At 42.1% G+C, this 25,865-nt stretch overlaps 1 protein-coding gene across 1 annotated transcript in view; it reads right to left on the bottom strand.

The window, feature by feature from the left end:
- Nucleotides 1-25,865, bottom strand: part of pvalb6 (parvalbumin 6) — an 87,929-nt gene that overhangs the window by 24,288 nt on the left and 37,776 nt on the right. The window lies entirely within an intron of this gene.

Raw genomic sequence — 25,865 nt, 5'->3', positions numbered from 1 at the left:
GCTCACCCTTTCTCACCCCTCCCTTTCTCTCACACTCGCTCCATCCTCCTCCCAGCCATTTGATTTCTCCACCTCATTTTCTCACACCTCCCACCCGAGGGACACTCGCTCTGTCCTCTGGTCCCCTCTCTGATCCAATCTCTCCCCTCCCATTTTATTTTTTGCCTCTCTCTGTCTCTCTCTGCTCTTAAACTTTTAATTTTCACTTTTAATTCTCATCTGCTATTTCTCCCCTTTAAGGCATTCAGCATCATCAGTGACAAATGATAAAACCCAGACCTCCTCTATCTTTGTCACTTGTGTTTTTCTCTCTTTTTAACTAATCTAAAATATTGGAAGATGCTAAACAAAGCCTCTTTTCACTAATTATTACAATCAAGAACATGTTGCATGAGTGCAGTTGTCTATTTAGTAAGCCTAATTATTATTTATAATCATTTGCTGATATCTCAAAGTCTTTCCGATTCAATACAGGCGCCTGCAATCGACGTGTATCAGTAGACGAATTTTCCTCAGTGTCTTTCTCTTGGCTGCCTGCCATCGCCTGTTTGGCACGAGGCCACTAGCACTGTTTGAATGATTAGGAAGAAGGTGTGCTTGGACATTAATTTTAAAATAAAGGTACATTTGAAAGATGACAGTATGTAATGCTGTTTCCACTTGCATCGATGATACTGGGTCATTGATCATAGAACTGATAAAAATCTCAAGTGTTGTCACACCCCAAATATATATGCAGTTATACAGTAGGCTGTATAGTTTGTAGTGAAAACAGGCATTTTTTCACTTTTTTCTGTCACTACCGACTACTCTCATTGCTGCAACATGTCGTACTGTTGTGTTCCTGGCTGTACCTCATTTAAAACCTCTAGTTCTCCACCCCCATTTTGTAGCGAAAACGCCTAAAATGACATACCCAAATTAAAATGACTGTAGCTTCTGAACCGCTCTGACTACATGCATGCATGAGGTCTTGCCAGAAAGAAAACTCTCTCAAGTTTCTTGTGAAAGTGTCAGAAACACTCTAGGTGATACAGAGAAAGAGTAATGGGCCTCTGAAGTCAGTAAAAAATTGAAGATTTTGCCTAAAATAAAATAAAAAATGTATTTCAGGATGAATAACTGTCTGTGGCTTCATCTGAGCAGGTAAATGACACTGTGGGGCTGTAGGCACACTATCAATGAACATTTGTTTCAAATTTGAAGAAGACTGCTCAAAGTATGACCATTCTACAGTGTTTTTACCATGAAAAGATCCAGGCGGAGCTCCAAATGACAAGACGGTCACTCCGCTTCAAAACAGTACTATCAGTGATCAAACAACACTCAGCCAGCTTTAAACATCGTACCTTATTGAAATCAGGTGTGATTATGATAGCTGATGTTTATGACACAGATACACCATAAAATATCACCAAATAAAGCCATATGAAACGTGAAAGTTATGGTCCCACTTTCTAGATGGTATATCTCAGCCAAAAATAGTGGTACGAGTGAGACTCTTACCTTTTATAAAGCAGCTACATACCTGCTAATGGCTCCACATAAGATTGCGAGTAATGCTGGAATTTTCCCATCGAAAAACGGCATGACATGACTTGTCACCACTCATCGCGATTTTGGACTTTGTGTGTTTAGGCTGCTCTGGTGCGAAATACATAATAAATAACAGAAAATTATTTTTGAAAAGTCGAGAGCTTCCTGGATCTGGCAATACCAAACATCACATGGTTTGATGACATAATGTGCCTGGGAGATACCATATAACAGAGGAGGGGGGGAGCAAGGACGTTGGCATCCTGCCATCGGGAATCTGACAAACTGCTGTCCTTCCATTGTTTCCCGGTCGACCAGGCTTTAAGAAAACAACGGATTGTTAAAGTCCACAGGGATGTCGGCCCATATTTCAAGGTAAAACAACATTTGATAGCCCATCAAGCTACCCCCGGCATTAGCTGCAACTGCTAACGTAAACGCTAAGGTTAATGTTGATATGACCTCCATGCTAATGTAACGTTTCATTACATTCATTGAACAACAGTGGATGACGTTTGTGAAAGCCATTATATAACTTTATATAACTTAGACTGTCTTAAAAGCAAACCAAGCAAACATTAGCGTTAGCATAACAATGCGGGCAGTCAGTGCCAGTTTCTTATCTTCAATATCGTGAATAAGGAAATTGCTATATCCCCTTTTTTGCACCCTTTTGGGGATGCTGGCCTTTTGGCTTGCCCGTGAATCAATTTGGTCCCAGGAGATGTACGGAACAGCCTTCAGACTCCTTCTCCAGTGAGGCATGTTTTCAACGGGTTGCTGTGCTACAGCGTTGAGTCTTCCCAACCCGAGTGATGACGTCAGTAATGATGGCGGCACTGTGAATATGGCTAATTGGGTGGATGGGCTCAGCCTTAGTGATAGGGTAAGGAGCTCGGACATCTGCAGGGAGCTCGGAGTAGAGCCGCTGCTCCTTTGTGTGTAAACGTTAGCTTAAACTCAAAGAGCATAGACCCAAGCTTCTACAAATTGACAAGTTGTGACTTGGGCTTTTTTAACTAACTACACAAATGAACGCTACGTATTTAATAAGGATGTTTTCTTTGGCTTTAGACGGGGTACTACCAGTGTTGTGCTAGTTACTGAAAATAGTAACTAGTTACCATTACTAATTACTTCATTTAAAAGAAACTCAGTTAGTAACTCAGTTACTTAAACCAAAAAGTAATGCGTTACTAAGAAAAGTAACTTTTTAGTTAGTTTTTACAACTACAGTACTTGGATACAAATATGGAAAATGAGCTAAAGATAACATTTGAAGAGCTACATGATGATGTTGAGTCTGTCGCCCACCGCAGACATTATCTGTCCACAACAAAAACTTCCTCGGGATAACAATGGATATCACGTCACTGGATATAACGTTACTGGGACTAGAAATCTACAGAAGTGCTACCACTTAATGGTTACAGCACTGTGGTGAAGCCAGCAGGTCGACAGTGACTTCAGAGGTGGTGAGAGACGTGTTTCATTAAGATGCTCTGTTAAGAATTGTTCATATACCTCTATCTGGCTTGACTATCTTTTATTGTTCAGGGCTAAAATGTTTTAGTGAAAGGGAACTTGCATGCTGCGCGCCATTTTAAAACGTGGCCAAAAATAACAGAGTAACGCCCCATTTGGTAACGGTAACTGCGTTACTGAATTTAAAAACTAACGTGTTAGAGTATTAGTTACTGCCAAACCTAACGGCGTTACTGTAAGGCGTTACTGCCCAACACTGGATACTACCCCTAGGAAAAGCGCTGGGTTTAAAAGCCAAGTTGACAGTAGTTGTCAGACCATGGAATTACAACTTCCAGGTCAATCACATGATGCCATTGAGCCCAAAAAGACCTTTTCCCATGCACTTACATTGTTCAAAAGACAACCCTGGTATGACTTGTTCACTATCAAGTTTGGTCCATTTGCTCAGATAACATCTCAAAAGTCTAGAATTAAATAATTTTTATCACCATTCAAGTTAGTGGAGCGCTAAGGCAGAAGTTAGCCGCCTGGCGAGCAGGAGTTAGTCACTTGGCCGACAAAGCTTTGCCTGCTTTATTGGCCCTATGCTGCAGAAGCAGAGCAGAAGATCTGGGTGATTTGACGCAAGAACTTTTTTGGCTTCATACACCACTGACCAACTTTCATAGGAATGAACAGGGCCCGCCTCAGACACTGTATCTTGTTCTTATACATCAGTGGGTTACTACTGTTATAAGTAAGCTCATTAGAAATTTTAGCCTTCAGTACTCTCAAAGTTTGCTTCCCCTTTTCCTATCTTCTCTCAGGGGCTGAATTAAACAAAAAGTTTATAGACTTTGGGTATAGGTATAATGTGAAATCAATAGCTAAACTAAGATGTGCAGAGAGCCAGAAAACCTCCATGATCCGCTATGCAGATCATGCTCTGCAGAGAAAGAATATGCAAGAGGCCCCGTTGCTCTTTATCGTTAACCTCAACAATAAAACACTCTGGCATAGTCAGGCTATATATCCCTCTGGGACAGTGCAGCACTCCCTGCCCAGGAATCCTCCCTGAGGCTCACTTATAGTTGCAAAGTGATTATAGATCACAGCAAGCATCAGCTGTTTCCACCAGTGGTTTCACTGAGGTGCCTCTCACGCGGACCTTTAGGAAGCGTTTGGTTTTGAGAAACAGATACAGGACTGTCTGTACACGAAAGCCATAAACAAGTTTTCTTGGGAGGGATGGATTCATGTGTTCATGAGTCCTTGTTCGTGTTGTTAATGTTTGTGCGCCTTGGACTGCAGTGAATGGCATGAGTGTGTAAGAGCCATTAAACAGGAACGGGTGTTTTCCGCTGTGGAGCAACTTTCAGCAACAGCTGGTACCTCGGTTACTGACAAGGTACTGTATTTATGAGACAGCTATCAATTTTATGATAAACGTTTTATTGATATTGGATGCTTTTTTTAGCCGGAATCATTTTGAAGGCAGCAGAGATTTATTGTCTTTGCAACTTAATCATGAAATGTTTTGTAGAAGCTCTTGCATGCCAGCGACTGTCCTCACCAGAAAAACGACAGGATGGGTCACTGGAGCAAATACTTAAGATGACTTATGATGATGTTTACTGACAAAGTCATCTCAATGTTTGAATAATGATTGGCTTTTTTTAGGAGTCTCAACCACTGACTGTATAATAAAGATGGACGGCATGTAGGCTCCCCAAAACATCAAGATCACCCACTGGTGGCTGACTCCGGTATAGGTCATAAAGGTCATCGTCCATCTTTATGTCCAGCCATTGGTCTCAACTACAGTATCTCAAAAAATGTTCATGCAAGTTATTTTGGGAACAATCACATGGGTCATTTTGCTACACATTTGTCATTAAGGTATGAGGACGGGTTGATCTGCGTAGCTCTATGAAACGTACGTTTCATTCTCTCCTGTTCTCTGTCTCTTTCTGTCCTCTGCCCTGTATTCCCCTTGGCATAACTGCACAGGGACATCACTCCCAGTCCAATTCACAAACCTTCCCTTCAAAGTCCTAAATCTTTTTAACTATTCCGTGCCCTTTCTCTTTCATCTCTTATCTAAATTTGATGCAACCTTGTGACAAGTGTTCTCTCCCTCTTTCTACGCATTTGCTTGTACGGTCGTCTAAATTTATAAGGACCGCAGAGGGGGTTGCCTTGACACCATGATGTCTCAGGGTGCTTCTTGCAGTTCTCTTTGGGCTGATGCGGGGCTCAGCAGGGGGATGGGAGGAAGGAGAGAATAGAAAGGAGGAGGTGATTGAGTAGTGACAAGCAGAGCCAGGAGGGGAGATAGAAGTGGATGATGAAAGAGGAGAAATTAAAAGAGGAATGGCAAAGGGGAGATTAAGAGGAATGCCAACAGAGAAAAAGAGAAAAGTAAAAAGGGATGAGGCCAGTGAAGTGGTAGAGGGCTAGAGGTTGACAATGTCTCTCACTGGGGAGTGTTGATGTTAGATGAGGCATGGACAGGAGTGGAGGGTAGGGAGGAGAAAGCAAAATGACTGAAAATAAGAAAAAGAACTTTCCCGTCATGGGTAAGGTCAAGCAAAGCCTGAATATGGTCTGACAAGGAAAACTGGAGACAAAATGGAAACCTGTCCTATTTTTTTTCTTCTATTCTCTTATCAGTGACAATATGGTAAACTTAATAATGAAATTCCTTTAAACTTCCAGTCCCAGTTCTCCCACTGCTTCAGTTTTTGATTATTTCCGCATCACCATCATTAAAAAGAATTCTGGCTTGTGTAAATACATCTGGGACTCTTGCTCACAATGGTTTGTTTGAGCTAATTTCAAATGATGTGTGTGCTTACTGACTGGCTTATTAATGATGAAAATTACAACATTCCTCACTGGTTCGTTCACAGTGTGCATTATTTGCCACTGGGGCCTTCTTAGCAGTCATGCAAGCCATTACCAGATCTATCGTTTATCACACAAACAAGCACTGCTCATTCTTAATTCTCCTGAGGGTATCCCACTTCAAGTCTGTTAGTCAATGATAATAGAGTATTTGTGTCGCAGAACAAGCATGTTGCTTAATTCAAAATTTAATGTGTTAAAATTCCATTAATTCATTCATTCATTTTCATCCACTTATCCAGGGCTGGGTTGAGAGGGCAAGGAAATCCCTCTTCCCTGCAATGCTTTCTAGCTCTTCCTGGAATATCCTGAGGTGTTTCCAGGTGAGATGATTTATAAAATCCTTCCAGTGTGGTCTGGGTCTACCCCAGGGTCTCCTACCAGTCAGACGTGTTTCTGGAAAACCTCTGACAGGAGGCGCCTTGGAGGCATCCTGATCAGGTGCCAAACTACCTCAACTGGTCCCTTTGGATGTGAAGGTGCAGTAGGGCTACTCCAAGCTTCCTCCGTATGTCTGAGCTCCTTACCCTGTCTCTATGGCTGAGCCCAGCTATTACGGAGGAAACTGTTTTCAGCTGCTTGTATCCTCGATCTCATTCTTTTGGTTACTACCAAGAGCTAAAGACCGTAGCTGAGAAATGGGACATAGATGGACCAGTAAATCGACAGCTTGCCTTTTGGCCCAGCTTCCTCTTGACTGTGTTGGTCCAGTGCAATGCCTGCATCCCTGCAGAGTTAGCACCACATCGCCTGTCCACCTCACAGTCTACTTTACCCTCACGCATGAAGAAGACTTTGAGATACTTGAACTCCTTCCCCTGGGGCAGTAACTCTCTCCCAACCCAAAGGGGGCAATCCACGTTGGAATTAGTTTGCAAATTTAGACACAATTTACATGTTTTCATTGCCCTCTTTTTACACACTATACAAACTTCTGGTCTAACTTTTTCCTGCACAGGTATTGAGTAACACATGGGATTACATTTACATTACATTCTGTAACTAAGAACAAAGGGAAGTTATTCTCAGGATCACTAAGAGGATAAAACAAATTCCAGGGAGGAAAAGAAGAGAGAGCAAGTGATGCAAATAAGACGAGGCAAGAGACAGGCCAGAGAGAGAGATGCCTTTGAACCTGAGTCCAGGTAAGCCAACATAATGCAGACACATTGGGAACCTCTTTGAGGGTAGTATCGAGGGACAAAAAGAGACACAGGACGTGTGTTTCCAGCCATCTGGTCTCTGCACATTTTGATTTTGTTCTCTAAAAATACTATGCATGGATGTGCCAGAAATGTGAGAAAATACCTAAATATCACAAATTGTTACATTTGGCTGAAGGGTATCCATCCTCTCTGCTTTTTTGTGTTCTCTCCCATTCACCTTCTCCTAGACTACTCACACTTCTTGTCTTGCTCAGTTTATCTGCTGTTTTTGACACTGTCCAGCACTACTTCCTCTCTGATCTTCTTGTAGACATTGTCATGGTTCCTTTATAATCCAAGCCTCTTTCTTTTACACTGTCTGTTCAAGGCATGTTGCACCATTATTCCGCCCTTGCCTCTTTGTATTAAAGGTAGGTACACAGAAAGGGAACACATTCATCCCACCTTCAACCCAGCAGCAGAGATAGTAACAGAAACGAATCAATAGCTGTGTACAAACTGAACAGGCACGACCATCACTTTTGCTTTCAGAACACTGGCATGCTATCTAAAATAGCAAATAGTTGGGGCAGCTTTGGCTCAGAGTGTAGAGAAAGTCACCCACTGATCAGAAGATCAACTCCTCCAGTCTGCATTGTGAAGTATCTCTGGGCAGGACACTGGACCCCAAATTGCTCCAAATGGCTGTGCCATTGGTGTGTGAATGCTTGTGAATCTTTAACTGGGCAGCACTTGGTACCTTGTATGGTAGCCTTGGCCACAAGTGTATGCATGTGTGTGTGAATGGGTGAATATGACAGGTAATGTAAAAGCACTTTGAGTGGTCGGAAGACTAGAAATGGGCTCTATAAGTGAAAGTCCATTTACCGTTTAAAATCACACAGTTGTGATTATGATAAGATAGAACCTAACAAGAACTTAATAGTTCAAACTACATACATTTCAAACTAACAACAGCAGAGCTCTCCTGGTTGACTTCCATCTCTGGTAAGCTTGGCAAAATGCATTTTGTTTTGTCTTCAGGGTAACACATGTGATAGAGGGTTAAAGTTCACGGTGCAATGTAATGAAAAGGTAGTGAGTCCCCATTGTGTGCATACGGCATGCAATGGTATGTAGTTTTTAAGGGCAGCTGCAATGCCTATTAATGCTGCATTCCAGGCAAGTTTCTGAGCCCGTAAGTCACCACTTCAAGTCACGACTCACGATTTCATAGCGTTCCAGGCAAGTCACGCCAAACTCTCAAAGCAACATGGCGGACCGTGCAGGGTTTATGTTTGTTTATGATCACTTCTGTCACCAAAGGTGTCGGTTCCTTCCTCATTTGAGTGAAACGGAGGAGGAGAAACGGCGCATAAGGTCAAAGATGCTATTATACTTTTTATTTTACGTTATCTGTGTGTTTGGAAACATATTTTGTATTGATTTATTCTTGCACTGGAAACCAGCTGTTAGAGCGGCTGCCAATAATGCATTAACATTAGGGTTATTTTATGTCTATTTCTCACCGTGTATCACCTGCATCAACACCGCAATGGGGCTGCCATTGTTGTTTAGAGGAGTAAGGTAATTGGTTTAGAGGACTGTGTGACGTCAGAAAGCGTAACTGGGAGTACATCAATCTGGTACTAGTTCAGGGGTGCTAAGTTACGGGTTTGACTGCCGTTCTAGTGCACTTTCACGGGTAGAAGGTTGTAAAAACACGAGTTACAGGTTGCCTGGAACGCACCATAAAAGTATGAAGAAAAGGTATATGATTCGGAACGCACCCCCCAGAAATGACCTTTCATGATGTTGTCATCTGTTTAATGTCTTCTTTGTAGATGACATTCTTCTATTTATGGTGAAGCCACTGCACTACTATGCAGATGATACTCAACTCTACTTCTCTTTTTCAAGGTTAAAACATGTGTCTGAGTATGCCTGACTGAAATATCTATCTGTCCTTTATGACCTCCTTCTTCCTTTGGAAATCCTGCCCAAAGCAAAATTGTTTGGATTATTCTTAACAACCATCTTACTGCATCATAAGAAAGAAGGTCTATTATGCTATGGAATAGATTGTAGCGTCAGTGCATGATTAATATTGGATGACACCTACTATATACTTCTCTTATCTATAACCACAAGGTCAACCTTTTCTAAGCTCAACAGTTTCCTCATTCTTTAGAAAAAGGTTCTGTCAGTTTGACACACACACACACACACACACTGTTGGCAGCTTGACTGCAATTTATAACACTGATATTAGCTTGTACTCCACATACCACTGCGCTGATTCAACTCTACATTTGCTCCTCACCTTGTGCATGGCTACTATAGAAAAATCACTGAGGTATTTGTTATTCTTTTATTAATCAGCCGATGTTCTTATCCAGTCACTGGATAGGAACATCTGCTAAATGCCGTAACAGCATATGATGGTAACTGAGGTTGCAGGTCTTTGACATTACTTGTCCTCAGCAATGTGCAGGCTGTCTTCATGCAGCAGGAAGGCTTTCTCTTAGCATCTGATCATATTATGCATTTAAAGCAAAGTTCCGCCATCAGCATCTTTCTCTGACAAGGTTTTTCATTCAGAGAAAGCCAGTCTGCTTGATTTATTTAGTTCGGAGCAGCGTAAAGTGCTGAAGTTTGTGCAAAGTGACAGACATGATAGACGCGGACATGATAGAGGGAGAAAGACATAACAAAGAATGAGATTGCATGGAACAAATGCTGATAGAGACGAACTTCAGTGCAAGTACATCTCACCGGGACAATACTAAAGTACTTCTGAAGAAAAAAAACTATTTAAAGCATGCTCTAAGATTTTGTTGTGATGTTTGTACATAAATAATATCATGGGCATTTAGGGATATTTCACTATGCCAATACTGTGAGGAAATAAAACATATTACAAGATACCATCAACAAGTCGACAATATGAGTTGTGTCAGCCATTGCAAGAACCATAAAATCCATAAAAACAACTGAGGGTAGTCAAAAAAACATGTAACTTTGTGAAATGTCAATACGCAAAGGCACTCTCTTTCCAAATGTATCATGACACACACTCACAGGTGTCTGAGAGAGAGGGAGAGAGACAAGGAGCTGTTCTATGGCATCATCCCCGTCCTCTACAAGCACTATTACATTACTCTGTCTCAGCAGTTATTTTTCCATCTGTCTCTCTCTCGCACTGAAAAGGTGCAGAGTGAAAGAGTGGACTAAGAATGGCAAGGGAAACATGAAAGGCGGGGATGAATGAAAGAATAAAGAGGCATAGAATGGGAGAAGAATGGAAAATATGACACATGCTGAGCAGAGGGGTGGGACTACAGACAGACAGACAGACAGACAGACAGACAGACAGATAGATAGATAGATAGATAGATAGATAGATAGATAGATAGATAGGAGGTGAGGGGGACATGATACTTGACAGCAAAAATGAGAATGAGACAGGAGAGGAGAGCAATGATTCGCCTCTTAATAGGAAATCCAATCCAATCTCGTCTGCTGTCTGTTTCTGTGTAAGTGTGTCCAATGTCTGTATGTTTGCCCGACACTCGTGCAGCAGGATCCACCTGCTTAATCATTGTTCTTTCTGCATAAACGCTAAGGCATTCAGCACCCCTAACACTATATAATCAGGTCCTTAAGATGCAAAAGACCAGCTGCAGGGCCTGCAGATAGCGGAAGCACAGAGATACCAAGAGACTTAGAGGACAGAAAGACTGATTGACCTGTCCGTACACACACAGAGGAACGACACCTCAGCAGAGAGAAGATAGGATGACAGAAAATGGAGGCCAAGGGCTGCATAGAGGAAAAGAGGATTTGTTGAATGAGATTTAAAGGAGGACGATATATGAGTGTGGTGACCTAAGATTCTCAGGCATCTTTCCATGAGTCTGTCCATTGTGCTGGAAGTGTCAAAGTTGTCGTTTTAAAGAGCACCTTTCATAATTTCATCTTTATAACTATCATCACTTCATTTCCACTGTCACTGGGATGATGACAATGAGGTTGCTTCATTGCTGGCCTGATACCAAATGACTTTTCAAGCAACTTCACTATCGCAGACACATTTCTAATGCCAGAATAAAATCATGAGAGTTTTGATAGAGTTGTGGCATGCTCCCGTGATCTAAAACATTTGGTGGAGTTGGTCACAAGAGGTGTCTTAAAGGTCCACAGTGTAGGATTCAGGGGGATTTAGTGGCATCTAGTGGATAGAATTGCAGACTGCAAACAACTGAAACTTCTCCTGTTCAGATTTCTAAAGTGTTCATTGTTCAAGAGATTTTAATCATGAGATGAATGATTCACAGAGGTCTCCTCCTTTCCAAAAGAAATGGACAAGGTGATTAAAACGGGTAAAAACACTGAATAAAGCAGTTTCACAAAAAAAAAAAAATTCTCAACGCTCTCATTGCGGAGGGGCTGCTAATTCCGGTGGCTGATGCAAAAACACAAAAATCTAGAGTCAATGTTTGGTTTGTCCATTCTGGGCCACTGCAAAGACCTCAAAGTGCAACATGGCGATCTCTGTAGACAAGGATCCGCTACCTATGTAGGAGTGCGGTCTCACTCCGAAGTTGTCGAAATCAGGCGCTTGGGCATTGACTTGCGGCATCAGAAACCAATGAAAAAAGGCATCCTTTAACATCTGCATTAGACGTGGCCTGTTACCGTTATAGTTTAACAGTGCCCAGTGGCATCAGGGGGAAATGCGGCAGGACAAAGTTAAGGTAGCGAAAGTCTGATTCGGAGCGGGCGGAAGGGGGTGGATGGGGCCAACAAACATCAACTTTCACCCGAGAGAGCGATGTTTACGTCCTGTAAGATTCTAAAGCCAAACCCTGTTGTTTTTTCCTAAACCCAACCATGAGTATGTCTACACGGACAGTTTAATTCCCTTTTCATTCAGAATGAAAGTTCATTCCTATTAAAAGTGATCTTGTAAACACCTAATTCGGAATGAAAATGGCCAATGCAATGGGAAATTCAATCCGGGGTAAGGGGCTGGAAAATTCTGTTTCTAATTCCGAATGAAAGAATTTCTCGCACTTGTATACACTCATTCCTCTTTAAATTGATTCCGTTCTTTCTGTGCATACTCGTTTACTTGCCCTTCTGGCACAATGACGTATACAGCGTGCATAGCAACGGGCTGAGATAGAGCAGTCGGACTTGTTGCACTCACTGGTCTCCATACGCCACAGCACGGTCTTCTATCTCCCTTCTTCGACCTTCTACCTCCCTTCTCCTCCTCAACAGACGAAGCATTAGCAAAACAAGCCCGAAAAAGGCACTAAGAACGGCATCGTCAAGCATCTTGTTATCCGGAGCGAGGACTACAGTGTTTTCTTCCGGTAAATGTAAACATGTAACATCCGCCCCGCCCCCTATCCAATCAGAAACCTGAATAAAGGCGATTGAACTGATCTCCCGTGTAAATCCTCATTCGGAATGAATATTTCTCATGTAAACTACCTGGAAAGACTTTAATTCCGAATGATTTCATTCAGATTTATTTCATTCTGAATGAGAAGCCATCATGTAACGTGTTTGTTGTTGAAGGAAAAAAAATGTCAATTCGCATTGTTGTGCCAACATAGTATGTTTATTTGGAAAGAGACTGTATGGAAATCTTCTTGTGAAAACAGAAGCGTATTTTGAAAGAAGACAATGCATGTAGCAGGCAGAACTTGACACGGCGGTACCTTGCACTTCGTATGTGGACATGGAAATTCCATTACCAAACGTAAACATGCGACAAGGTCGGAGTGAGAATGTGTTGTATGCTACACACTGGACCCTTAAGTCAGTTGTTGACATTTCGGCAAAGTCAAACATGTTTAATATTATTGGAAGTTTTTAGTCTTGGCACAAGCAGATGCTAAAGTTTAATGATGTGAATACTGGCAACAGATAGTTGCGCTCTCTCCAGCACCAAACAGGAAGCAACAATATGGGTAGACAGTAATAATGGAGAGGGCTCTACAGTCTCAAGAACGTGAACAAGTATCAGTTTTCTTGTATTGTGGACAAGTAGGAGGAACTGGTGGAGATGTGGAGTGAACAAAGGTAGGTATTTAAATCTGTGTGTATCTGATTCACCAACCAGCACCTTCTTTTAGTGAGAAATCTTCATTTTTGATGGTTCGCCTCTTGTTCCAACGTTCCCTTCCCACTAAAATAGCACAGCCAACCAACAGAGGCTGGTGGCGAGTTGAAGCAACAAAATCAAAATGTAAAGTTGGTATGCAAATACAGTTTATCTTTATGGATTATATTAATCCTGGCTTGAAGAATACTGCAAACACATGATACCTTTATCTTGTGTTACTAGAGTTATGTGTCTTTGCGGACATGGAGGGAACTGATAATATGTAGTATTTCTTTAAGGGAGTTTGGTGTAATATTTTCCACCAGGAGAAGGATGGGAAATAATCTCAAAAGAAAGTAGTAGTAGTCTTGCAAATAGTGACCCTGTTAGATGTGAGAGGGCATCAGAGTTCAGTCGTATAAAGGTTATTTCAAAGTATTTTAGTGTATGGTCGGTATTATCAGCTTGAGGCTTGAGACTTGTGTGCTTAGTTTGAAAACACAGACAGTAAAGAATATTAGTGTCACTACAAGATGCAGAGCTTCTCATTAAAGAGGATTCTTCTACAACTTGTCATATTTTTATAGATGTTGCCATCTTTCTTATTGTGCTGTTGAGACCTGGGGATGTGGTGACATTTATACATGTAAGACTCTGAGGTGAATAGGAGGAGCAGTCAGATCATGGTGATGGAAATCATCCAAATAGTCCTCTCCAATTTAATATGCTATCTAAATCATGTCCTTTCAAGTGTGTGTCTGTGAGGGGGTTATTCACACAGTATCTGGTGCCGGCCTTGGCTGGCAGAATAGTGTGAACCCCGGCAACAGGTGTCTGGGAATAGTTGAGACTGACTTCAGAAGCAATATGAGTTCCAACACCATGTTATGAGAGTCGATGAGTATTCAAAGACACAGACAGAGAGAAGAAAGACGGACAAAACTTTTTCACCAAGTTTAAGAGAAGTTTTTTTTTCTTATTAAATCATCAGGAAGAGGGATATTTATGAAAGAAGTATTTGTGAGACAACAAGATGGGTACTTAAAGGTTTCAGCCCATCTTGCAGCTGAGGGTTTGTGAGGTTTTTGTGAGGGTAACGGGCTAAACGCTAAATATTAGGATTAACCTTCATGCAAACACAATCCTGCGAAGGTGCATTTCCATCTACCTGTATTTGTGCGCAAGTGCCCCTGAGTGGAAACACCAAAAACATGAAAAAAAAAAAAATTAGAATTGGGAAAATTGTGGAAAAGTTAGGTTATCAATAAAAGGTAAATGCCACTAAATGCTATGGAAACATTCCGTGCATAAATTATGTGCCAAGGTTCAGGATTGCCCTTTTTTTCTACTTGCCCAGAGTCAGTTTTTACTTGCTTGTATACAAATGTCTTCATTCATTAGCTGTTGTTAAATAACAGCAAAGACAAAATTCAGTTGACAAGTTGTGACCTTTTTTGGAAACTTGACTTGCTTCTGAAAAACAGTCCCTTGCTCTCAAATTTGCCACAAATTGCACAATACAGTTAGCCTGGAAATCCACCCAAATCTAGAAAGATTTAGGATCTGGCTATGAGTAATGCAAATGGCCCAACTCAAGGGGCGGCACCAAGCATGCATTTGAAAATATCACTGCACGCAATTGGATAACACTACGACCAATCAGAACAATACACGGGGTGACGTATCCAGAGCTTAGCTACCAGCGGAGCTAACAGGTAGATTAGACTCTTGCCATATCCGGTCGACAAAACAGCAAAAATGTCCTTCTTGCAAAGGAAAGATTCGAGCGCCGTCTTCTGTTCCTCTTTTAGAGAAAAAGCCAAGTCTAACTCGTTCATTGTAGCGGCCAAAGCCGTTTCAAACAACTGGTGTTCATCCGTAGCCATCTTGCAGTGTTTACTGACTGATTCCGGACTCGTTGTCGCAGCGCTGTCGTCATCTGTTTAGCTCGCCTCTGGCCCGCCTATATCAGATACACCAATGTGATTGGTGCAGCTCGGCTCCAATGGCATGGGTAATGAGCATCATTACTGATTGCCAGAGTGACTCGCTGAGCAAATTCAAATTGTGCTCTAGCGAGAACTCTGGATTTCCGGGGTACAATACAGTTGGAGTTTGCCCACATCCTTTAATTCCACCAAACTAAATTCCTGCTTGCGCTTTAGCTTGCAAACCTTTGGCGCTTTTCAAACTCAAGGAAAGATCCTGAAACGACCAAATTTCAAGGAGGCTTCATCATTGAATCCTGCCAAAGGACTGTTGCAATGTCAAGGACCCTTTGAATTCTACCGAGGACTGAATCCTTCCTTCAGAGAATTTTCAAGGATGCACATGTTTATCCTCAGCAACACAAGGTACCCTCAATTCTCTGTGAATGATTTGTCTAGCTGAAGAAGGGCCTCTTCAATGACGCACACCCGGGCACTTGCTAACCCGTTCTGATGTATGTTCACCGAATGCTAGCAAGGAGTCTTGTCTAACCTCTGTTGGACCTGACTTGGAAATACCTGTCCTACCAAGGAGGCATCCTTGACTTTTCTCATGATGCTCATGAGTGCCCGAGTGAGTGCAACTCTCAACATAGATGAGAATGAAGCGAGCTACTTCCATCAGTTACTCTGGAGAAAACAATGTGTTCAATTCTTTTTTAATTACCGAGTTGCTAGGTGTACAAGTCCAATGTGGCTTTTTTTCTTGTCCTGGGCAATCAGGCAATCTTTGTTGTTGAGCCCTGAGTACAGTCGTGATATACTGTCATTGCGTAGGCCACTTCAAGCTCTGTTCGTCATCTATGAATCGCTTGTAACACGCTTATGTGTGCTCACACGGCTGTTAAGAACTTATCCAAGAGCACATTGCTGTGATACTTGTTGTTCAGAACTCTCTAGTTCCATTGTCCAGTGTGCTTTCCATTATTATTCATCCATTCTTTTCTGTCATTTGAGGTTTGATTGGGGCGCTTCAAATAATGTCCTCACCTCACTGTACCCTCTAATCTCCTGCAGTGGCATCTGACTGGAGAATTAGCGCCACCTACTGTTTATCTCGATGAACCAACTCCAAATATTTGCATTACAGAAGATGGAAAATATTGGAAATCTGTATTTTCTTTTGCAGAATTTCTGTGTGACAGGTGAGTAGAAGCAGAGCTGAGAGGAAGTCACAGATTGGCGCTTTTATTTTTAGAGTTCTGGTTCATACATCCCATCATACAGTTTGTTACAGGTGGATACACTGATCTAAATTCTTGTGTGCACCAGTGTGAATGGCAGTCAGTGAAGATAATCAAAGATTTTGTGTGTCATTTCTTCATATCTATGAGCAACAGGAGCTTTACAGCATTTAAAGAAAAATAAGTAGATGAGGGGAAGAATGCCCACACACACTCACACACTCCTGCATACATGCTACATGTAACCCCCTCCTACTCTCAGTTACAAACACCTACTCAACATATACATGTCAGTATGCAAATATGCACACATACAGTGGACCTACACACATGCTACACACATGCATATTCTAAAAATGAACAAAGAAGCATTTGACCTTGAGGTTGGGTGTACGCACAGGGAAATGTGTTGGTATGTGTGGGGTGTTAGCTGGGAAGTATATCAAATTCCAACAAATCACTAGTGTCAGGCAATAAAAAAGAGAAAATCTCTGAAGATTATTCCACCCTTAAATCCTCTCAAGCTTGAATTACACCAGCGGCACATGGCCACATCTGCACATTATGATAATAACCACCATCGACTGTCTGTCACAGACCGCCTGACGTTCATGTGTTCCTTTTGTTAATCCAAGGGCGACTTGGTGTCACCACACTACTAAATGCTGCACATTATAAAAACATTAGAGCGATAACAAGACCGGCGTTTGTGGGGAAAACAGCACCTGCTCTGCTCTCTCATCCTGCAGATGTCTGACTTTATTTGCTCTTTATGGCCAGTATAGGTTTAAGAGTCATTCCTAAGTGGATGGTCCATTAACACACATTATGCTAACTGGCTAACAGTGCAGTGTGAAAGCCAGCCGCATTGCAGTTGAAGTCTAATTTCAGTCAAGGACTCATGCGGGTGAAGGATTCTTCTGGACAACACTTTGCCAGTTTGAAAGCCACAAATTAAAGTCATTAGTGTACATTAATTAAGGGTGTGTGTGTGTGTGTGTGTGTGTGTGTGTGGTGTCACTGCAAACTCTGAATCCATCGCAATGGTTCAGCATATTTACCTATATATAAACGGAAGTCGGAAACGGAAACTCGCCTCCTCCGCCCAAATCAAACCGGAATGCCAAAAAATCGGGGGTCTGTCCCCATCAGCTGTATTGCCGTCTGCCGGAAGTCAGACGCCGAATACAGCCGATGGATTCCGAGAATGGTATGGACCCGACATGGGGATCTTATCTGGAGCCCACTTGGGTAAAATCAACCATGTGGGAAATTGGCATGGGGCTATTGACTCCGTGGACAATCCCACATAGGGTCCATTCTTCAGCCCATTTTCAACCCACAAAGCAATGTTGGCTGGGGTGTACCTAATAAACTGGCAACTGAGTGTATGTGTGTATCAGTGTGTTACAGGGAGGGAAAGATGGGGTTTGACACCAGAGAGAAAGACACTATAATTAAGTCAGGTTAATGCACTGCCATCTCATGTGCATTGATCTACTGCCTGCTAATGTCCCATAGCGGCTTGACTTGTTAGACTTATTAAGTGCACACCTACAGCAGCAGTATGATGTGACTATATGAGAGAGCACTCGCTCAACCTGCACTCGGAGCCATTGGTGCCGTCACTGAATGCAGCAGCAGTGACAGTAAAGATGGTTTAATGAAGTCATGCAAATGATGGATTTTTTTTTTTTATTCCCCCAGTGCAGCACCCGGAATGCAAAGTCTTCTTATCATATTGTAACAAGAAAACGCCATGCTGTGTTTCAGTTTACGCCGTGCAAAAAGAGAAATTGGTTTCATTTTAATTCCTGGATTAAAATGAATTCCCCCACAACTAGCTGCGGTGCATTTTATGGAGGAGATAGCAGCAGAGTGTGGTTATAATTGAGCAGTTTGGGTGAGGTGTCGCCGAGCCTTTGAACAAACTGCATCATTCATGACTTCTGGGGAAACAGGCGTAATAAATCTTTCGAAGAATGGCTCGCTATCACTGTTGGCTCTGCAGAATGAAGGTCCCGAGTAACAAAAGCCGCAGACAGAACTCACCTGTATCATCTTGGATTGTCGAATTATAGTTGGCAAATGTTAAACATTAACTCAGGGCTGAATTATAACAGAGGCTCCGGAGTGCATGTAGCCGTAGAAAGTGGTTAGTATTGATGTTACTGATGTTATACAGCTAATGGAAAGTTTTAAAACCCCTATGGAGCACGTCGGCCAGTGGGCACTTAAAATATTAATACACTGAGGTATGTTTTGATTTAAATATAACTACTTATCTAATTCAATTTAATGGAAGAGAGGAGAAGAAGAAAAGAGAGGAGTTCTTTTAAAAACAGTCTGAGCTCCTCTGTGGTAGGGGAAAAAAAAGCATCAACAACCTCAGGATTCAATTTCATGTTCAGTTTATTTTCTCGTGCTTTCATGCAGAGCTTGCCTTGGATCAAACAGCCTCCTCCAAATGTGACTTTATCTGCCGCCGGCTTACCCTTTGGCCTGTTCATTCATCACCACACACACACACACACACACACACGCACTGGTACTTCATGAGTCAGTAAATACGCCTGCTCATTAACCTCTCTGATCTGTTAATTGTTACATTACAGCAGCACACATAAAGCCTGTACATGCAAGTACTACAAGCACAAACTGCTTCCATCTGATTAAAATCATCCTGATGAGAGGTTCCAGCTTGGATGCTAAATAAAGTGATCTGATAAGATGTGTGTTTACACCTCCGGCCATCGTATCCAGAGTCCAGGACAAGCTCAACAAAGGCTCACTCCTCTACTCATCCAGATCATCAGCACTTCTCCATCTTCCTCTCATCTCATCTTCACCTCTACCACCGCCGGCGTCTAGACCCCCGGGGTTTCCCTATTCGACTATGGATTCATCACCCTCCTTATATCGTACCATCTCCATAGGGTCTAATCGCCAAAGACTTTCCGCATTTTTCATTCTTCAGTTCACATGTCAATTAATATTCCTTTTACTATAAAATGAGTCTCTCCAGATTAAAATACCATAAGTTTAACCCAGGCTATTTTCTGTAGCTACAAAGTACAGATGTCCCCTAAAGACCTCACATGCAGACTATTGGTAGATGCTGAATGTTACCCAAATCTCTCATATGCAGGCTGCTAATGGTAGTGATAGATGATTGTTATGGCCAGTGACTCCCACAACGTTACATAAGGCTACTTTTCAAAAGCAATGAATAAATGTATTAATCAGAGCACTCACATAAGAACACAGCACTAGCAAGGATGTCAGTAGAGTTTGAGGACACTGGGGCTAAGCTCGCAGCTCTGTAGGGGAAGTCTGGGTGAATCCTACCCTAGGAAAATTTATTGTCAGACAAGCTCTGTTTTTAATGCACTGTGGCTGTTTACATTCCAGATTAATTGTGACATTAAAAATGTCAGTCGTTGTTCGTAATTGACCTATGGCTAAGCCCCGCCCTCAAATGCAATGAGCCAATCACAGTGCGTATAGCCATTCCCATACTCTCGGACATTCTCTGCCTGGACGTCCATTGAAATGCATTACAGAAAGTCAGTTTTGTTCGGTTTTATGAGCTTTTTCTGAGATTTGAAGTTTAAAAATGGTCAAACGGTGTGCATGGGGTACATGCAACTCTGACACAAGGTATCCTGAGAGGCTGGGCGACCAGGTGTATTTTTACACTTTAAACCACATCTCAACCGAGAAAAGTGTCTCCTTTGGATAAAGTTGTGTGGTAACGTTAGACCACAACATCAACTCAACGTGAATAAGATTAACAATGATGTCTACATCTGTTCTAAGGTAAGTCAACATTGTGTTTGAGGCAACATATTGTCACTTTGCTGGAAAGAAATATAAAGTTATCTTTAACATCTCTAGCTAACGTTAGCTAAAGTTAGCCTAACGTTAGCTCCTAGCTGCGTTGTTCATCATGTCACCTTGTTTGCTGGGAGTTCATTAGCCTATTTTGTTCTAGTTTTGTACTTTGGTGATGGTACATCATTGTTAGCTGTTGTCCAAAGGGTTCTAGTTAAGCTAACGTTAACTTCTGGAGCTTAGCTTCATTAACTTATCTGTAATGGCAGAGATAACAAAGGTTGGCAAACGTTATGCTGAATGATTCAGTGTAAATACTGTAGCACCAAACTAACGGAGAGACACTCTTGGTAAAGATGGTAAAAAGCCCGTTATCCTTTTCTCATATTCTGAGCCAAAAACCTTAACTTCAGTGGCACTTTAACTTGTTGTCTTTGATGGCGACGGCAACCAGATGCAGTTCACAAGCGTACACTGTGACCTGTAAATTTTGGCTTGTAATTTAAGCTTTTCATCGACCTTCTCAACAATAAAATGATGAATATATCCCTCCAATGTGTAGTTTAGGCCCTTTTGGTTACTTCTGAATGACATCTGATCGTTATGTCCCCAAAAATCATCAGTTGCCTCCTGTGAAATGCCGTGTACTGTGACACCTGCCATAGCGCCGGTCACTGAATGTTGATAGTTTGTCTGAGTGAGTGGAGGGGGGCGTGGCTTAGCCATAGGTCAATTAGCATCAGTATTGAGTAGAAATAGAACACTTGAAAACTGCTTTCATTAAACATTTAAACATTTGTTTACCGTTGGTGAAGTTCGTTTTGGAGTCACACCATAATGTTATGCAACGTGACTTGACAGGGAACCTTGGGATAAATCAGTATTACTCTGCAATTGATTCATAGCCTGGTAAGACCATCCTGATGACGTGAACTCAATTTTCTGTTTTGTCTCTGTATCAGTGTGGCGCAGCTGCCACCCCAAACACTTTCAGTGGGTGGGATATCTCACCTTGACAGACGAACCCTTTCAGCCAGTCACTGTAACAAAACACCTGAGAACATCTTATTTATCACCAACAAAGCCAGTTGATGAATCAAGCTTTTGCCAAATCGAGTCAGAAGAAAGGCGAAAACATCGTTTCCTCCAAGAAACTCTGCGGGTCCATACTTTTGTTCTTTATTTCTGCAATAACTTCACTTATTGCTGTGTTTACTCTACTAATCTTAGGCCTTATTTACATACTGATACAAAGAAAAACAGATTTTTATTTATTCTGTATAAAAAAAATTGGGGGTTTACACGATCAGTTGTGAAAACGATACACCTGTTTACACAAAAACACAAAAACACAAAAAACACAATGTCAAACACCATAGAAGAACGTTTTGCACATGCACAGTGATTTGTTTTCCTCTTGGCGCTAGTGATAAAAACAATGATAAACTGCATTTTAACCTTATGTAGCATAGTTAGCTGGTATGCACTTACTAATATTGGGCACAGCAGACATCTTAATGCAGCAGCGCTAAGTTCATTTGTAAGCTCGTAAGTAGCCCCAAAAGTGCTAACAAAGCATAAATAACCCGGCATATATCCACCATTGTTGTTGTGATTGTGGTTCCCGGGCGCCTAATGGGCATGCACGAACTGGGTTGCAACGTCATCGTTTTCCGAAATCTCCATCTAGCCTGTTTACACGTCTCCACAGACACAGATAATTTTAAAAACTTTCATTTTGGAAGCTGTTTTTGAAAATCTCTGTTTTAGTCGAGAAAAACGCCCATTATGTGTAAATGATAGGTGCAAACACAAATTTAAATACCCGTTTTCAAAAATATACAGAACCGTATAAACAGGCCCTTACAGTTAGCACTTTCGGGAGCCACCATTACTGTTCTGCAAGCTACGGTAACTGCAATACACTCCTTAATCACATGGAGAGAAAGTACCAAACTACCTTAAAAGATTGTGACGCTTTGTGAGTTGTTGAGTTACAGGGAACTTTACAAAATTTTATGAAACATTGTCTACAATAAATTCTATTATTTGTCCCCTCTTATAAATTCGACCGCCTTCGGTGTGTTGGTTGTACACAGAAAATAACAGGGGTGGCTGTTTTGACATGGGCTGTTTGGTGGCGGTATATTTTGGCCTTACTTTCCAAGGAGGAGAGCTGGTAGTAGTGTTCCACGTTTTTCTCCTCACTGACTTGGTCAATCCATGTGAAATTTGGCACAGTGGTAGAGGGTCATGGGAGGATGCGAATGAACCAATATTACATCAATTGGCCAAAGGGGGGCGCTATAGCAACCGATTGAAATTGCAAACTTTGAATGGGCATATCTCATGCCCCGAATGTCGTAGAGACATGAAACTTTGCACAGAGATGCCTCTCCTCATGAGGAACACATTTGCCTCAAGAACCCATAACTTCCGCTTATATAGATTTTCTGCCATTTTGAATTTTTTGAAAAACACTTCAAATGGATCTCTTCCTAGGAAGTTTGAGCGATCTGCATGAAACTGGGTGAACATAATCTAGGGACCAATATCTAAAGTTCCCTCTTGGCAAAAGTTGGAAAACTTCCTAAAACTGAGCTTCTATAAGGCAATGAATATTGTGGAGGGCGTGGCTCATCACATAAAGGTGTATAACATCTCAAGGGTTTCACCCATCACCACGCAACTTTGTAGGCATATGACCACACATAATCTGAGGGGACCCCTCCATTATTGACCCCATCAAACAAAATGGGGGCGCTAGAGAGCTCATTTCTTATCTAGGCCTAACCGCCATATGGATTTTTACTAAACTTGGTAGATATGTAGAACAGGACGCCTCAAGGTGACTGGAGAAATTTAACTCTAATTGTCAACTGGGTGGCGCTATAACAACAGAAAAATGCTTACAAATGGCTAAAATGCGACCGATCGCTGTGGCTCCCCCTGTGGACCAGTGTTGGGGTTTTTTTCTAATTTTTGGTATGACTAAGTCATGGTATGGTATGCTGTACTCAATGGGTATGGACTAGTATTTATATATTCTGGCAGAGGAAAAAAAAGAGCTGTGGCTATAGCCCAATAGCCAGGCTCTGAACACATCCCTGAGCACTAGCATTTACAATTTTTGAGCAATACTCTTACAAAATCAGCACAGGGTGGCACTAAGGAACAGCATGTTGTGTGTGGCAAATGCACCAGCTACGTCACCAAATGTTACCACATGGGGCAAACATGTGCGGAAAGAAACATTTTAGTACATCAACCACAGAGAACGGATTTAGCGTTTACTGGGTTATAGGGTGCTAATATTTTTCCATTGAACAGATCATCAGAGGTTAAACCACCCCTCTTAACCTGATAAAAAATGTCTTACAATCGAGCCGGTCTCTTCTGATTAAGGAGGCTACATGAAGCGTTTTCTGATTATTAGTGGAATATTATGGTCTGTGTAAACACACCTCGTGACTCTGTGCCTGTTCTGACCTCACAGTGTTAATGTGCATGAACCTGCCCTGGGGATACGTTACATAATGTGCATGTGCATATGTTCTGAGCAGAGTGAGGGTCCACATAAGTGTTTACATGTTTGTGTAGGCATGTATACATGACCATATGCCTTCACATATGTGAGTGGGATTTGTTAGTGCAGCATACATGTGTAGGCTGAGCAGTAATCAGTACTGGAATCCATTACTGTATCGCCTCAAGTCCAACGATAATGTAGGAGTGAGCGTTATTCAGTCAGCAGCGCTCCGTAACATCACACTCCAGTCCTTCCCCTGACCGACAAGCTCTGTAGAGGAAGTGTGTGTGTGTGTGAGGAAAAAAAGTCTTTGCTCACAATCTCACAGAGCTCGTGAGAATGAATAATGATCAATACTCTGACCTTTGTTGTTGCCACCTGAAGGGTAGCTGCTGCACCCACGGGAGTCAGCGCTCAGCGGCCTGCATCAAAACTTAAAGCACCTATACCACTAACGCATGTCAGCATGTCAGTGTGTGTTTGTGTGTGTAGGGGAAGCACACACACACACAGCTGCAGGGCATACAGTACTTCCTACATACTGCACAGCACTCCAAAGAGTCTTAACTCTTCTCTCATCTCACAGAACATGAAGAGATGAAGAGAACGTGGATCTGATAGAAGATAAGTGAAAGGGAGAGATCAGGAAACAAAGGGGGTGAATGACAGGAAGGAGCAGGAGGTGTGTTTGTGATGTCCTCCAGTTTCCTCATCCAGTAGCTGGCCTTTAGTTTATCATTCATTCAAGTCTCTTTCCTATGTGCTTGGCAACAAAGATGCGAACAGCTAGGACACACACACACACATCAGGTCACGCACATTTTTCCCCCTCTCTCAAATCATATCACAGACACCCGCAGGGACAGACACACACACACACCCGCACACAGAGGATTTCAGTTGTAGTAGTTGTTGAACTGGGCCTGCCAATAACCGCAGCTGACGAGGAATCGGAGGTGACAGATTGAGGCAGGTGAGGAGGAGAGCGGGGAGGTGGGAGAGGGAGACAAGGAGACTGACAGGGGGAGTAATTGGGTGAGGCGTGTGATGTCAGAGAGGGGGATGTGAAAGAGAGGAAGCAGAGAGTGGGGAGGTGGGGTAAAGGAGAGAACATTACAGGACTGATGTCCCCTCATTCACTGCTGAATGTGTGATTCAGCTGCTGTGAAGGGACAGATAAGAGGCCAAACTGTTTACGGTCCCTTTACATTCTGTTTTTGCACTTATTCTTCTTACATGCACGAGTAGCATGACTCCAGGGATGGCAGCGTTAGTCAGTCGGTTGCTCGGTCGGTCCACCACTCTGGTCAAGACTGAAATAGCTCAAAAACTGCTACAGAAATTCATGTACCACTTCGGATAAATTGTAATCTTGTTGGTTGTCCTTTAACTTTTCATCTCACACCATCATCCAATGAAAATACTTTGGTTTATGACTAAACACTTGCTAACAGTTCCAGCAGTGTCAACTGTTCTTTACATTAAGTGCCAGTTAGCCAATGTTAGCATGCCAAGATGCTAAACTAAGATGCAGATAAATAAACATTATTCCTGTTTAACATCAGCATGTTAAAATTGTCATTGCGAGCATGTTAGCATGCTAATGTTAGCATTTAGGTCAAAGCACTGCTGTGCCTAACAACAGCCTTACAGAGTTGTTGGCAAGGCACTAGATTCTTTGGGCTTTACAAGTGCATTTAGGCCGTGTCAAACTCCAGCTATGCGAGTTAAATGATGCATAATCTGGGTGCAAAGTAAGGCCTCTCTAACTCTGCCAGGACGTCGACGTCCTCGCTCCCCCCCCTCTGTTAAATGGTATCTCCCAGGCACACTACGTCATCAAACCATGTGATGTTTGGTATTGCCGGATCCAGGAACCTCTCGACATTTCAAAAATAACATTGTTTTTCTTTTATTTATTATGTATTTCGCACCAGAGCAGCCTAAAAACACAAAGTGCAAAATCGCGATGAGTGGTGACAAGTCATGTCATGCCGTTTTTCGACGAGAAAAGTTCCAGCATTACTCGCAATCTTATGTGGAGCCGTTAGCTGGGACTTACTGTAGCTGTTTTATAAAAAGGTAAGAGTCTCACTCCTACCACTACTTTTGGCTGAGATAGTGGGATCAAACTTTCACGTTTCATATGGCTTTATT

The sequence above is a fragment of the Epinephelus fuscoguttatus genome, linkage group LG19 (assembly GCF_011397635.1).
Source record: "Epinephelus fuscoguttatus linkage group LG19, E.fuscoguttatus.final_Chr_v1".
Lineage (NCBI taxonomy): Eukaryota > Metazoa > Chordata > Actinopteri > Perciformes > Serranidae > Epinephelus > Epinephelus fuscoguttatus.
The sequence above is the reverse complement of the archived record's forward strand: the minus strand, read 5'-3'. Positions and strand labels throughout refer to the sequence as shown.